We start from the raw sequence: 17,130 nt of genomic DNA, 5'->3' as shown, positions 1-17,130 counted from the left end.
GTAAGATTGAGTATGTGGAACAGTGTATGTGTAAGCGACGTGCTCGTCAGGATATGTTTGAGTGTGTGCGATTATGGGTGAAGGAAGTGCGTGAGCGAGAGAAACGTGAGAAAGCGCTGTTTGATAAAGAGCAACGGAAGAATGACCATGTGCGAGCGCAGGAAGCGAAGCGTCGGGAGGACAAAGAGCATACGGACAGACAAGAGAAAGAGCATAGGCTACAGGTCTCGGGTCAATATGTTGTTCGCCAGCCGCTTTATCCTGTCCTTAATAATCCTGATGATGATTTTTATTTACTAGATCGCTCTCCGCCCCCTTATGTTGGCGCATCTGCTCCGCGGCCGCAAGATTCTGGCCCGGCTCCGGGTAAGGTCGACACACGGTCCATGTTATCGGCCGAGCATATGGCTGAGCTTCGGAAACTTTCCCTCCGTGCACTTAAGGGCAAGATGTCTAAGGAGGAGTTGTTCCATACTTGGGGGTCGTGGCAAGATAGAGAGAGGGTGTATTTTCTGTCTCATTTCGCGGATGAAGTAATTGCTGCTTTCCGAAAATATTCTAGTGTCCTTGAGCCTGACGAAGTGTCTTCGGATGCCGGAGCATTACGTAATGGTGTTTTTTCTCCCCCTAAGGCTCCTGAGGCGGCTCGGCGGCTGTTCGCTTTACGGGACGAGGTGCTGGCCCTTAGAGAGAAAGCACGCCAACAAACGGAGGAGGGGAAGCAGTTGGATTCGTCTGCAGCAGGGGGCCACCCATCCGCCTCCCAGTCAGATAAGGATGACATAGTGCATGCTAAACCAATGCGAGAGGCGGCGCCTTTGTATGTTCCTCCTAAGGGAGCAGGGACTAGCTCGGATATTAACTCCGCCGATGCAAGGGGATATTTTGTATATAACTGGGTTTACACTCCATGGCATAGGGCCGATGTTATGGCACTAAAGAATGCGTTGCCTGACCCCCGCAAGAATCCAGCGGCCTTCTATGAAGAAGTCGAGGGGGCCTTGAATTCTTGCATTATGACCTTAGCGGATATAGACCTGTTCTTTGGCCTTATCCTACCGCCGGATACGTGGCGCTCTGTCCGAAAGGTAGATGATGCGGTTGCCTTCAAGGCCCGGTGGTCCGACCTCGAGGATGAGGATAGGGAACGGAAGCCTGCACAGAAACCACCCCAGAATATTTTAGATCTCCCTGCGGCTATTGTGGCTAAGTTGAAGACGATTATCCCCCCTAAAAAGATTGACTGGAATATGTTAACTGCATGTAAGCAGAAAGTTGACGAGTCAGTTGCGGACTTCTTTACGCGCTTTGAGGAGACGTTTCATGATTTTAGTGGCCAGTCGCTTACTGACGACACGGGCCGCCACCTTTTCGCGGACAAATATGTGGCTAATCTGCTACCGGCAGTTGCGGCCCGGTTAAAAGCGAGCGAGAGTTCCTGGTCCTCCGCGACGCCGACGGCCCTTCTGACTATCGCTCAGTATTATGAGCGTCAGGAGCACGAGGCGCAGGGCCAGGAGGAGAAGAAATCGAAAGATCTCAAAACCAAGGTGATGTTAGCACAAGTATATGGCCCGCCCCGACGGGGTAATAATAATAGAGGAAGGGGCGGATCTTATGGTCCCCCTTCGGGCCGATCTGATTTGAATAGGAACCAGTGTGCGTACTGCAAGCAGTTGGGCCATTGGGCCAGGGATTGCCCAGCGTTGCGTGCTTCGCGTCAGGGGCACACTCCGGGTGGCCCGAGAGGTAGAGGGGGCTTCTCGAACTTTCGAGGGAATTCTAACGATAATGTCCGTTTCGATACTGCCGGGCGGCACCGAGATGGCTCAAATGTTTTTGATCGCCAGCACCAGTATCATGTATCGGACATCGATCAATCGGGATATCATGATTCTCAGCATGCATAGGAATGCGTTGGATGGGGGTCCGAATCAGTTGAGGTGCCGGTCGATCAGACGGGTCCTTATGTATCGGCTGAGGTTTTAGGTTCTACTGATCAGTTCCTAGTGGATACAGGAGCGACACGTAGTGCATTGTCTAGGTACTTGGTTCCGGGGGCTCCCCCATCCGGCTCAATAGTTACATCGGTAGGGTTTGACGGTACACTCTCCCGAAGCCCTCTTTCACAGCCCCTTGCATTTAAAGTTGATTGTTTTTCTGCGCCCTGTCCGTTTCTGCTTGCTCCATATACACCGGATAACATTATGGGCCTTGATATGTTAAAGTACTTTAGGGCTACAATCCGCTGCTCCCCTGAGGGTGTGAGGGTGATCTTGAATGACAACTACCCCCGGTCTGGGAGGATGTGTACGATATCAGAGGATGCATTGTTGGCTACCCTCCCCCGAGCTTTATGGGCAACTTCGGACACAGATGTGGGACAAATGGTGATTCCTCCGGTCCACATTAGTGTCCAGGAGGGGGCGGTGCTACCACGCCTCCCGCAGTATCGTATTTCCCAGGAGGGCGAGGAGGCTCTCATACAGATTGTGCAAGACTTGATAGCAGTAGGGGTGGTGGAAGAAGTTCCCTATAATATCTGTAACAGTCCGATTCTCCCAATTTTGAAAAAGGACACGGATGCAAAGGTCTATCGGTTCATAATTGATTTGAGGGAGGTAAACAAGATCGTGATACCTCAGTACCCGGTGGTTTCCGATATCACGACGTTGCTTACCTTGGTCCCGCCTACGGCGACCATGTTCTCAGTGATTGATTTGAAAAATGCCTTCTTTTCTATTCCCATTCACCCTGATAGCCGATTTCTTTTTGGGTTCACATTAAACAATAGATCTTATCGTTTTTGTAGAATTCCCCAAGGCTATACAGAAAGCCCTAGTATTTACAGTCAGGCTTTGAAACGACAGTTGGATTCCTTTGTTCTACTCGAGGGGGTCGCCCTCATTCAATATGTCGACGACATCTTGTTGGCGGCTAACACCCTGGAGTTGTGTGAAAAGAGCACGTTATCCCTCCTTTCCTTTTTAGCCTCCCACAATCATAAAGTATCTAGGAAGAAATTGCAATTCTGTAGACCAAAGGTGACTTATTTAGGTCACCTTTTGTCTAAGGAGGGGCGTGCACTCACACCAGATCGTATCCAAGTAATTTTGGACACACCGAGACCATCCACGCAGAAGGATGTGCGTGCATTTTTGGGTCTTGTTTCTTTTTGTAGACAGTGGATATTGGGGTTTTCACACATAGCTAAGCCATTACTAGCTCTTTTGACAAAAGACACGCCCATTCCGATCCCCTGGTCAGATGAGTGTGATGCTGCGTTTCAGCAATTGAGACAGGCCCTTTGTTCAGCACCAGTGTTAGGGACCCCTGATTATGCAAAACCCTTTTCGTTGTATGTGCATGAGAAAGATGGATGTGCATTGTCAGTCTTAGTACAGATGCACGGCGACAAGCAGCGCCCTTGTGCATACTTTTCGGCTGTGCTTGATCCTGTCGCCCGAGCATTACCAGGGTGTTTTCGCTCGGTAGCGGCGACAGCTGTGTCAATACGCCAAAGTGAAGGAATTGTGTTGTCCCATAAATTGTTGGTGTTAGTTCCCCATGCTGTGGATGCCCTGCTTAATCAAACAAAGACGCAGCATTTGACCAGTGCCCGTTTAACGGGATATGAGCTGACGCTTTTGGCTCCTCATATTACGTTAAAGAGGTGCGTGACATTAAACCCGGCCACATTGTTGCCATACCCCGAGACCCAGCCTGAGGCGCAGAAAGCGCATGATTGTATTCTTGTGACTGAGGAACAAACAAAGGGTCGTATTGATCTCCAGGATACGCCCCTTTCAGAGGTAGATGGAGAGTTGTGGGTAGACGGATCATGCCTGAAGCTACCAGATGGTACGACTTCAGCAGCGTATGCAATTACCACATTACACACGATAGTGGAGACAGCACGCATACCACAGAAATCAGCTCAAGCAGCGGAACTGATAGCCTTAACACGAGCATGTGAGCTCAGTACAGGATTGTGTGTGAATGTTTACACAGATAGCCGCTATGCCTTCGGAGTAGCGCACGATTTCGGCCTACTCTGGAAGGAGAGAGGGTTCTTAACGTCACATGGGGTACAGATAATGCATGGGGAGTTAGTCCACAATCTCTTAACCGCATTGACATACCCGAAGAAAATTGCCATTGTTAAGTGTAGTGCCCATAGGAAAGTAGTTGATAAAGTTGGAGAAGGGAATGCGTTAGCAGACCGAGTAGCACGGGAGACTGCGATGCAGCCCGGCGCTACTGCCATGTATGTAGTAAAGTCACAGGTGGAAAGATGGCGTGATGCGAAGGAGGAAGTGCGAGAAATGCAAAGGACCGCTTCTGATAAAGAGCGGGAGCAATGGGCTAGCGAGGGAGAGTTGGATGATGAGGGCTGTTGGAGAAATAAGCAGATGGATAGATGGAAGTTACCCACGGCTTTCGTACAACCTATGGTTCAAATGGCACATGGGCTAGCACATATTGGAGCTTCCGCAATTGTGAAATTGCTTACCCAAGTCTGGGAGCATCCAGAGATTGCTAGCACAGCAAAGAGGGTGGTGCAGACCTGTATGATTTGTCTGAAGTATAACCCAGGGAAAGGCACTCGAACTCCAGCAGGAGGATTTGCGACGCCCACTGCACCCTTTGAGGTTCTGCAGATGGACTACATCCAGCTTGAGCGCTGTAACAATTTGAAGTATGTTCTAGTAGTGGTTTGCGCCTTCAGCAAATGGGTTGAGGCGTACCCTACGAAAGACAATACTGCAATGACCACGGCGAAGCTGCTGCTAAAAGAGTTTTTCCCTCGATACGGCGTCTGTAGACTTCTGTGGAGTGATAATGGCCCTCACTTTGTAGCGGATGTTATAAAGTATGTCTTGAAGGGTCTAGGCATCACTCAGAAGTTTCATGCCGTGTTCCACCCTCAGTCTGCAGGACTAGTCGAGAAGTATAATGGTACACTGAAGCTTAAGATCGCCAAAATCCAAGCTTCAACATCTTTGACTTGGCCAGACGCCCTGCCACTGGCGTTATTGTCAATTAGGTCGGTGCCACACTCTCGAACTGGCCTTACGCCATATGAAATCGTATTTGGACGCCCAATGAATATTTGGGGTCCACCAAGGCCTAAGGCTGTGTATGATGTACCTTGTGTAATGATGAGCGATTATCTGGCACAGTTAACGGATAATTTGGTTTCTATTCATCAACAGGTCCGAGAGGCGCTCCCTGATCGGTCTACCGGTGAAGGACATGGTCTCCGGCCTGGAGATCATGTTATGGTGAAGGTTTTCGACAGAACGAACAGTTTGGAGCCGAGATGGGTAGGACCTGAACAAGTCCTCCTTGCAACGAGGACGGCAGTGCGAGTCTCGAACAGGAAGAATTGGATCCATTCCTTGCACTGCCGAAAGGTACCGCCCGGATTGGTGGAGTCTGCCGTGCTGACCGATCAACGAGAAATCCTAGCAGCAGAGACAGGCCGTGCTGCGAAGCCGAATGACACTGAGGAGCTCTTTCCGGACCACACGACTTCTGGAGGAAGGCGATATCATCTTCGACCAAGGAAGTAAGGTTTCCAGTGCCGGGACATACTGTCAGAACGGCCCTTGGGTTAGTGAAACGGAGAGCCGATGAGGCAAGGGGGGGGGATCAGCCCTGCATTAGTGTAGTGACACCCGTCTTGGCCCGCTGGTGAAGAAATCAACCGCTGCCCAAGGGGAAGAGTTCTGACAGACTTTTTAGTTTCAGGAAGATATCAGGGTATTGTTTTTTTGACATGGAGAAGAAGAAAATCCTTTGTGCGTTGGGGTTCATGCTAACAGTAGCTATTGTTGGGATAACCACATGGTTTGTGGAGGAGGCAACTCCTGCTCGAAAGACACTTGTGTTGACGACTCCAGTGCCTGCGGAGCACTACTTTTATACATTACCGTATCAAGAGTTGAAGCATCGACAGTCCTATTTGAATAACACTTTCATTCAGATGCTGCATCACACCCACGTTGCTACGAACGCTACGAACTGTTGGATATGTGGGATGATGCCAGCCCATCAGAAGAAAGGAGGAACGCCATTCATACCACTTCCTTTCTCTCATAATGGCTCTTGTAGAGCATGGTACACTTTGCTGTTTGCCACTCGGAAACCGACAGTGGGACGATTGCTTTTTAGACTTAACAGAGAATGCCATCAAGACAAGAATGGGTATCCACAAGCGAATGGGACAATTTGGGAATGGGAAGAGTACCGGCCAGACAATGAATCCATTCCCTATATCTTCACGAACACAAGAGACACTGTGGGGAAGGACAAATTCGTAATCCAAGTAGCACAAGCTCAAGCGGATTTGTGTGTCCAGAGTGTGGGTTTTATCCCTGTTGGTGTCAGTGATTGTATAACTGTACTGAACATCGACGGGCTGAACAACAGTACCTTCCTAGCGTCCCATAATACCTATTTTGTATGTGGAAATAAAGGTTATTACCGTTTGCCGGCAGGGTGGTCCGGGGTATGCTATGTATCATTCCTATTACCTCCTGTATTCTTAGCACCTGCGTCATATCATAAGGATTTGAAACTGTTGAATAATGTGACTGTAAATAGATATAAACGTACTCTATCAATTGATGATGTGGATCAGACCGACACCAGCTTGCAACAGTATATTGATTTTAACTTAGGACTGTTCTTCTTTGTTGGAGCTGCTTTGAACAGTAGGAAGATCCGAAGATTGACAAGAGTGGTAGAAGCTGTGACAAATCAGACTGCTGCCGCTCTTGGGAATCTTACGGAAGAATTACAAATAACTAGGATTGTTGCATTGCAGAATCGTATGGTACTAGATGTAATGTTAGCTGATCGAGGTGGAGCCTGTAAAATTATTGGAAGTAGCTGCTGTGTGTTCATCCCTGATCATACGCCATCCGTTTATAACGCCATTAACAAGCTGCATAAAATAGCAGCTGAAATCCACACAGAAAACGGCACTTGGTCCTTTTCTGGATGGTTTTGGGCGTTGGTTACTGCCTGGGGATGGAAGGTCTTAACTGGTCTCTGCATTATTATAGCAGTTCTGTTCCTTTTCTGTATGTGTATTCAATGTGGACCATTGTGCTGTTCCGTATGCATTTCATTCTGCATTCCAGATAAGAAAGCTATTGCCGATGTTGCTCGACAGAAGGGTCTAGCTAAAGAGGTTAAGGGAATGATGATAATTGATATATATGATGATTATTCTTGGAAACCGGATGTCTTCAGTAAATGCTGAAAGGGTCGTCTGTTGTAAATTAAGGCAGAATGTGATTAAGCATTTACTGAAAACATTAATGCTTCCCCTTTTTGATCATGTTTTCTTCGTTATGTTGACCGAAGTCCGGACTCCATTTTGTATTGGCATGCTGCCATGTGTTCACCACGAGGAGAGTCCGACCTCTGTGTTAGTTGCTCTTGTAATCTGCCTAGCAACAGTTTATAAATAGCTCTCTCTTGTCCGTCTGGCGCATGCCCAGACTTGACCACATCTGTTATAATTAGCTTTGCTTGACCATGTGTTTTCGCGGGCTCAAAGAGTGTGTTGGCTCCGCCCATGTATTGATTCAGTATCGAGAATGACCATAAATGGTAATGTTCTTCGGCCTCATGTTGTATCCACCCACTTATGAGCCCCTCTGTTGTGTATAAAAGGGGACTGTGTACGAATGTTTTGTGTGCTACTCCATGCAATACTGAAGAGTGTTGTGTGGATTGTAGGACCACCCTTAAGGGTTAATAAACGTTGTTTTGTACTTTGCAGTTTCCGTGCCAACTTCCTTATAGATTCCGTTACAGGAGAGCGAACCCTTGTGTCTTGCGGGCCTAGCTGGGGCCTGTATTCATCACACTGCCAGGGTTTAAAGGTGCTGTGCAGATCCAGTTACCCACTGTATAGCTGTGCTCTCCTGCCTCCCTTCCCCTCCTTGCAATGTGTTCCCTGGTCTGTGTGTAGTCACTCCTTCACAAGGTTATCTAGGCTGGCACTTCCTCCACGTGAACTATGCCTGTAGCATCATGTGTGGGGGTGGTGTGTAACAGGTTTTGGGACCTTGCCTGTGCCCTGTCCAGTTCAGTACATGTGGGTTCCATGTCAGTTGGCACTGATGCAGAGTACAGACATGGGAGTTAGTCTCACAAGTGTCATGCCTTACAGTGCGCATGTCCTATGTTGTGGCCTGTGACATGATGTGCATGAGTGTGCGATATGCATAGTACAGGGATGGTGGCGTGTGTTGCAGTCATTCCCATTCAGGACCATGGAGCTGTGTTGCCACTACTGTCCCCTGGGTCATATTTTCCTAGGTGTCATGTGTGTCATCACAAAACGTGGACACTCTCAGTGTCTACAGCATAGGTTGTGCTCTGTGCCATTGTCCCCTGGCACCATGTATATTGACGTGAAATGTAGTACAAGTGTCCACTGTACAGCCTGACCTGATTTTCCTTGTTCATAGTCACAGTGGCCAGTGCCTGTGTGTCTTGTTACAATCATCTGATGCTGGCCATTTGTATAAGATTATTTGGACAGGCGCACCTCGGGTATTTGGCGTCCAATCTTGCATTTATGCAGCCCCTGTGTATTTCACCCAGACTAAGAGATGTAAGTGCCACCTGTGTCTCAACAAATTGTCTCATGTAGGGGGTGGTTGGTGCGGGGCAAGCCTACATGTCAAAACCTTAAATCTCCTTGCTAGTTCTGGCCAGTGTGTGATGTTTGGCTGGACATACACTGAAGGTGCAGTGAGCCAGTCATGTTGGGCATGTTCTGAGTATTACCTATGCAGCATGTGCCTCAAGCTCATGGATTTGGTCCCTCCTCATCCCTATTGTCGGCAACGCTGTGTGGTGCAGATGCAGTGCTGGATTGTCCCAAGGGCCTGGCTCCTATGTCAAACTCCATTTCATGTCATTTGCTATTGTGTCATGCTCTCCATGGATTTTCATTGGCATGGTGGGTCAACCAACTGTGTGTTGCATGCCCTACATCTGTACCTTGTTTTGTAGATGTTACTGATCTTTCTTTTCAGGCTATGCACTGTAACCTATGTAGATTGGACTCATGTGACATATGTACACAGGTGTGTGATTAATTGCTCTCTCTTCACCTTGCCCACAGCATCGTCGGGGGACACGGAGGGAGACATGAGCACAGACGGAGCGGAGGGACCGAGCACCAGTGCCAGCGTTGACATCGTGGCTGGCACATTGAGTGGTACAGAGGCGGAGGAGAGTGAGGCCGAGGACCTGTCCACTGGCACCACCGAATATGAAGCCGACGGGTCCGAGGATGATCTCTCCGAGTGGGCGGAGGCTGCACCACCAGCTGACAGCGGCACGACATCGCACCCCGCCCCCTCCATTGCCATCAGCCGCCTCCCACTTGCTCGTGTCCCTTCCCAATGTGCCCGGTCACCACATGTCTCCTTCCTGCCAGGCACCGCACCCCCTGCCCCTGTCTCCACTGCTGCCGCCAATGCCGACTCTGTGGACATCCAGCGGCAGTTGCAGATTGGTCAGGCTGCGATCCTTAATGTCCTCCATGGCCACAGCCAGGTCCTCAATAACATGGAGGCATACTTGTGGGGCATTCACTCATCGCAGGCTGACCAACGCAGCTTGCTGAGGTCGATAGACTCGACACTGACTGCAGCAGTGGGTCTCCAGCAGTGCTACGTCCAACCCCCTACCCCTGCCCCATCCACACCTCCCACTCCCATGCCTGTCCCACGTACACCCAGACGTCAGCATGCACCCACCACGACGGACACAGGCACCACACCAGCAGGGAAGGTCACCCGCACACCTCCTGGCACGCACACACAGGGTGAAGTAGGCACACCCACTGGGTCGGGGGGCAAACGTAAGACACGCAGCCAGAGTGGGAGTCCGCATTCCACCAAATCCACTCCCTCCAACTCCCCTCCCCTCAGCTCTCCTGGCCACATATCACACAAAGACTCCTTCATGGCCGCTCTGTCCCTGAGCCCCACAGTGACACCACCCCGCAAGCGGTCAAGGGAGTCCCCGGTCAGGGTGGTTGATTCCCCCCACCCTGTCTACACCCTCCCCCAGTGGCGCTGCGACCCATCCCTCTGACCCCCCCCCCTCCTTGGGGCCTGTGGTTCCTTCGGGTGCAGGGGATTCCCTGGAGGACCTTGCTAAGGTGTGCAGCGAGATCCTGGCCTCCGCCTTTGGCCCTGCCCCACCCCCTGTGGGGGAGTCCTCCATCCCTGCACCCACGACGCCTACCCTTCACCCTCCTGTCCCTGCGGTGCCTGGTTCTTCCCCCCCAAATGATGCCCTCACCCCTGTGGAAGACGACGGAATCTAACTGTGCAGGCAAGCTAGGGGACATGCATCCCACTGTGTCCCCCACCCAGCTGTGACTTCTGGACTGCCCTATGGGCTTTAAAAATATTGAACTTCCTACAAACTAGATTTTTTGGTTCATGCTGAATAAAGCAATTTATTTTTTTCCCCTTGGAACACTACTGCTTTGCTGGTATTGCTGTTGGTGGGGCTGCTACATGGTTTTGGGTGGTGTTCATGTGTTGGGTGTGTGGGAAATGTAGTAGTGTGCTGGTCATAGGGGGGACCCTGGGATCTGTGTGCCATCACACGGTATTAGCTAGGTTTCTCTGTTCATGTAAGCAGTTGCTGCATGGTGAAATTGTCCAAAGGTGTATTCCTTCCTCTGTGTACCCTGACATCTTCCCTGCAGGGTGTTCCCAATATTTAGCGCTGAGCTGTGTGTACATTAGCTGGGTGTGTGACGGACTCCTTCAACTTTGCACATGCATGCTGAGCGATGTCTCCACCTGCATCATTCGTGGCATCCTTGGTAGTCATTGTACTTGTGTATGTGGACTATTGACATGACTTCATGTGGACATGTTTTCTTTTCTGAGCTATGCATGCGTATACTCCCAGCCTCGCACACATATGGTACATGTACTGCAGGGTCTTTGTGCACCTGACTGAAATTTGTTGGCATGGTATCTGTGGCTACTCCACCCTTTGCATTCCATGGGCACTGCTGTGAGTGTTAGGCACACACCCCTCTTGTGACTGGGCACTGCTGGGAGGACTCTGCACACACCCCTCCTGTGTCTGGGCACTGCTGGGAGGACTCTGCACACACCCCTCCTGTCTCTGGGCACTGCTGGGAGTGATAGGCACACACCCCTCCTGCGTCTGGGCACTGCTGTGAGGACTCTGCACACACCCCTCCTATTTAACAATATGTATGCTTAGAACATACACATGTGTGGGTTCGCTCCATGGGGGTATGGGTCGTACTTACACTGTTGGGGTGGGAGTACGCTCCATACGTACGTGGGTGGGGTACGGTTCGTACTTACACTGTTGGGGTGGGGGTACGCTCCATACGTACGCGGGTGGGGTACGGTTTGTACTTACACTGTTGGGGTGGGGGGTACGCTCCATACGTCCGGGGGTGAGGGTACGGGTCGTTCTTACACTGTTGGGGTAGAAGTATGCTCCATACGTATGCGGGTGAGGGTACGGGTCGTACATACACGGTTGGGGTGGGGGTACGTGTCGTACATACACGGTTGGGGTGGGGGTACGCTCCATGCATATGCTGGTGAGGGTACGGGTCGTACTTACACTGTTGGGGTGGGGGGTACGCTCCATACGTACGCGGGTGGGGTACGGTTCGTACTTACACTGTTGGGGTGGAGGGTACGCTCCATACGTCCGCGGGTGAGGGTACGGGTCGTACTTACACTGTTGGGGTGGGAGTACGCTCCATACGTACGCGGGTGAGGGTATGGGTCGTACATACACGGTTGGGGTGGGGGTGCGCTCCATACATACGCGGGTGAGGGTACGGGTCGTACATACACGGTTGGGGTGGGGGTACGCTCCATGCATATGCGGGTGAGGGTACGGGTTGTACATACACTGTTGGGGTGGGGGTATGCTCCATACGTACACGGGTGAGGGTACGGGTCGTACATACACGGTTGGGGTGGGGGTACGGTACGTACATACACGGTTGGGGTGGGGGTACGCTCCATGCATACGCTGGTGAGGGTACGGGTCATACTCACACTGTTGGGGTGGGGGGTACGCTCCATACATCCGCAGGTGAGTGTACGGGTCATACTTACACTGTTGGGGTGGGAGTACGCTCCATACGTACGCGGGTGAGGGTACGGGTCGTACATACACGGTTGGGGTGGCGGTACGTGTCGTACATACACGGTTGGGGCGGGGGTACGCTCCATGCATACGCTGGTGAGGGTACGGGTCGTACTTACACTGTTGGGGTGGGAGGTACGCTCCATACGTACGCGGGTGGGGTACGGTTTGTACTTACACTGTTGGGGTGGGGGGGTACGCTCCATACGTACGCGGGTGAGGGTACGGGTCATACTTACACTGTTGGGGTGGGAGTACGCTCCATACGTACGCGGGTGAGGGTACAGGTCATACATACACGGTTGGGGTGGGGGTACGTGTCGTACATACACGGTTGGGGTGGGGGTACACTCCATGCATACGCTGGTGAGGGTACGGGTCATACTTACACTGTTGGGGTGGGGGGTACGCTCCATACGTACGCGGGTGGGGTACGGTTCGTACTTACACTGTTGGGGTGGGGGGTACGCTCCATACGTCCGCGGGTGAGGGTACGGGTCATACTTACACTGTTGGGGTGGGAGTACGCTCCATACGTACGTGGGTGGGGTATGGGTCGTACTTACACTGTTGGGGTGGGGGTACGGTACGTACATACACGGTTGGGGTGGGGGTACGCTCCATGCATACGCGGGTGGGGGTACGGTCCGTACATATCCGTACCCACACTGTGGAATGCTTGTGCGGGCCGTACCCAGGCCTTTGCCACGTGGGTACAGCCGTCCTGCCATTGTTGGGGTGACGTAGGTGTGGGCATGGTACAACTCGTACCCACGCTCTTAAGGCGTGGGTACGGGACATACCTGTATTGTTGTGTTGCCGGTTCGCGTCGTCAGGCACTTCCGTTGTGGCGGACGCTGGCTTTGCTGGACACGCCCCCACCCCCTCGTAGTGACCAGGGCCTGGGGGTTAGGTATGTCCAGGGCATGTGTGCTGTGTGTCTTTGGTGGGGGTTTTGTGGCCTGCCCCTGGTCCTGCCCCCCCCCTTCCCCCCTCCCTTAGTTGTTCTGACCTTCTGCGGCGTCTGCGTCCGAACCTGTAGAGGAGGTCGACTGCTATGAGGGCCGGGATGACACGTAGGTTCGGGTCCATGTCTGTCCATCGCGTACAGGTACTCCTTGTTCGCGTCGTCCTGATTTCCCGGCAGTTTTTGGCAGCCGGAAAATATTGTCCCTGCGGGATGACGTCAGTGCGAATCGTAATTCCTGGTTCGTGAATGGCAGGCTGCTTGCGTCCCGACGTCACGTCGGTGCTTTCCCGGTTCGCATTTGTATGTTTATTTTCGTCGGTCGGGGTTTTGTACGATTCGTACGGAAATGGAGTTTCCGTGCGAATCGTAATTCCATGTTTGTATATTTTGACGACCGGGTACGCGTCGGACGGAGAATATGCTCCGTCCGACGGTTCGTACCCAGTTTTTACAGGATCATAATCGGCACCAAAGTATTACCTATTTCCACTCTAATCTACAATAAATTGTAGTAGATAGATGCTGGACAGTAAACATAAATAATTTCCTATTCCCACTCCACTGTACAATAGGATACAATAGCTGCTGGTCAGTAAACGTAAACAATTTATTATTCCCACTCCCATCTATAATAAATTTAAGTAGATGCTGGACACTGACCATAAATAATTTACTATTCCCACTCCAGTCTATAATAAATTAGAGTAGGTGCTGGACAGTGACCATAAATAATTTACTATTCCCACTCTAGTCATGTGCCACTAGACGGGGGGCTCACAGGTGTGGGGCTGGCTCTGCACGTCAGATACACAGCACTGCTCCCTGCTCACATCACATGGGCAGGGCATATCCATCCCTCATGCAGCCCGGGTGCTACACTCCACATATGCACCCACCCACATGACAGGGGACTTACACACACACCGATGTCCAGGGTACGAACACATCATGTGGACACTCTCAGCACAGGTACACAGAACTAACACACATCTGTGGGTACAGTCACCTGTCACACTGGGCTGACCACATAAACACATGAGGACTGTAGAGGCTACATTCCCAGGAGGACAGGACAGGCAGAATGTGGCATGCACCATGCAGTGATTGTCACAGTAAACACAATGCAAGTGAGGACGGCAGACATGCACCACAGCATGCTCTGGCTGGGAGACATCAGGCATTCCCCCCCTGTGACCCCCCCTACAGTACATAGCATGTGTGTCACACCTGGACACAATGCCAGAAGTCACAGTCACAAAAAAGGGACACAGTCTGTGCTAGTAGACTCTGCACTCACCTGATACCATGGTCGCCCATACAGCAGGGGGTACTGTGGGAGGATCACATCCAGCAAAGCCAGGTTCTCCTCCAGGGTGAAAGGCTCTGACCTCTCCACAGACCTTGACATGGTTCCAGGGAATCAGTAGCAGCAGCTGGGTCATCGAATACAAAGATGTGCAGGCAAGTGCTCCCTCATTGGACCTGGCTGCCTTATATCTGCCTTGCTGGCCTGTTTCATGCACAGGAGTACAGAGTGATTGGTCGCTCACATTTGCATCCTATGTTTCCTCCAATCTCTTCAAACCTAGCACAGTCAGTGGGTTCTTATTGTGTTTTTTTCTTCAGCATGATGTCACCTCCAGAACCACATTGCAACAAAGTAGATTCATTCAAACTGACTACTGCTGTGCACCTGCTTAAAAAAATTCAAACTTTAAACTGGGTCTCCATGACAACCAGCATGCATGTAGGCCTTAATACTTGTCCCTCATGTGTCCCCTATGTAATTTGGAGCTGCACACACAGGTACGGTGCATCCCGGGGCCCTAGGGTCCCCAAATGCATATCAACGGCCCGTACAGGCGTGTGTACGGTCCGTCTCACTATGGGTGTGCTCGCGTATGCGTACTCATAGTGATAGTGAGCGTACAGGCGTGTGTACAGTCCGCACCACTATGAGTACGCATATGCGAGAACACCCATAGTGATAGTGAGCGTACAAGCGTGTGTACGGTCCGTCTCACTATGGGTGTGCTCACGTATGCGTACTCATAGTGATAGTGAGCGTACAGGCGTGTGTACGGTCCATACCACTATGAGTACGCATACACGAGAACACCCATAGTGATAGTGAGCTTACAGGCGTGTGTATGGTCCGTCTCACTATGGGTGTGCTCGCGTATGCGTACTCATAGTGATAGTGAGCGTACAGGCGTGTGTACGGTCCGTACCACTATGAGTACGCATACGCGAGAACACCCATAGTGATAGTGAGCGTACAGGCGTGTGTAAGGTCTGTACCACTATGGGTGTTCTCGCGTATGCGTACTCATAGTGGTACGGACCGTACACACGCCTGTACGCTCACTATCACTATGAGTACGCATACGCGAGCACACCCATAGTGAGACAGACCGTACACACGCCTGTACGCTCACTATCACTATGGGTGTTCTCGCGTATGCGTACTCATAGTGGTTCGGACCGTACACACGCCTGTACGCTCACTATTACTATGGGTACACATACGGCAGCACTCCCATAGTGATAGGGAACATACACAGGCCCTCTTAGCGAAAGTACGGTGCCTTTCACACATCACAGTGGTGACAGGCAGCACACAGGAACGAATAGGGCTGACATACTTGACCATGGATGGACATCAAGGCATTGTCTGGCCAGTACTACATGTGTGGGGCACAGGTGTGAAAGGCTGTGATGTGGCACATTACTCCTGAGTGGAGAAGGCACCAGATGTATGATGAGATGTGTACAGATGTTATGTGTGACGGTGCCATGTGTGCCAGGCATGCCCTTAACTCCTTTGACATGTGTGCATGTCGTACTGCACACTTGGGATGAGCGTCACTGGCATGGCACGGTCAACAACACACGCAAGTGTCCCCTGATGCCCGGTACAGGGGTTACCACATCAGACATGTCACTACGCACGGTGCACAATGTGACTATGTCATGTATGTGTGGGGGGTTCCCATTAGTTTGATGTTGGAGCTCCCTCAAAAGCATCAGCTGTTGCAGCAACCAACATGTGTCTGTGTGTAGATGGACATGGCACACTGTTCCGCACACCATGCCACATGTGGTATCGGATGTGAGGTGCGTATGTATGCATGGGACACGGAGTAGCTGTTCTGCTCGATTTTCCCGGCCTTCTTGTGTTAAAAAGTGATTGAATGTGACTTCCGTCTCTTACCATTCAAGCCTAAGGGTTAGAGTAGTGAATGGAGCCTATTTACTAGGCACTTCGATATGATTCTGTGCTCTTCCCCATAGATCAGGGCGTGCACACATAGCCTAGGGGATAGATTCGTTAGTATTAGGGATAACCTGTCCTGTAGTGAGGGTATTTCATGGAGCCGTGCTGAATTCAGGCCTGGTAGGCCTCAAACGGGAGAGACTCCATCTTTCTTTCTGCTCCGGCAGCTTGGGATGCTTCTAGGTCAAATGTAATGTTTTAGTTATGAGGTGTTATTCGCTTGGAGAGAACCGGTTCAGGCCGGCCCTTATCGAAGGATTGTATTTTTCTTCATGCCGAAGACACTACATCAGGCCGGCCGGCTGGGAACGTGTCCTTGGTACGGGGAGGTACAAGAATTTGGTGGGCGGCAGGTTACGGGCCGGAATTTTCCATGAGGAAACGCACCTCTATATTAGTGAAAGTCTGAGGCAGTTACATGTTCAGTCCGTAGGCGGCATCTAGCCGTTAGCAGTAAAGCTACTACTTATTCCAGGGAAGACAGACGCCATCTTGAAGGCAGAGAAGAACCGAGAGACAGATACTCTCCTAGCAGAATAGCCAGAGAGGAGAGAGTAGCCGATAAGGAAGAGGTCCCAGTGACTCGGAGAAGGGTGATCCGTGACTGCGGAGGTGTGACTTCCAGGCGAGCCGAGGCACAGACGAGAAGGGAACCTAGATGACCACTGAGTGCAGGCTA

This window comes from Triturus cristatus, chromosome 4_1 (genome assembly GCF_964204655.1).
Source record: "Triturus cristatus chromosome 4_1, aTriCri1.1, whole genome shotgun sequence".
NCBI classification, from domain to species: domain Eukaryota; kingdom Metazoa; phylum Chordata; class Amphibia; order Caudata; family Salamandridae; genus Triturus; species Triturus cristatus.
Note: the sequence above shows the minus strand (reverse complement) of the source record.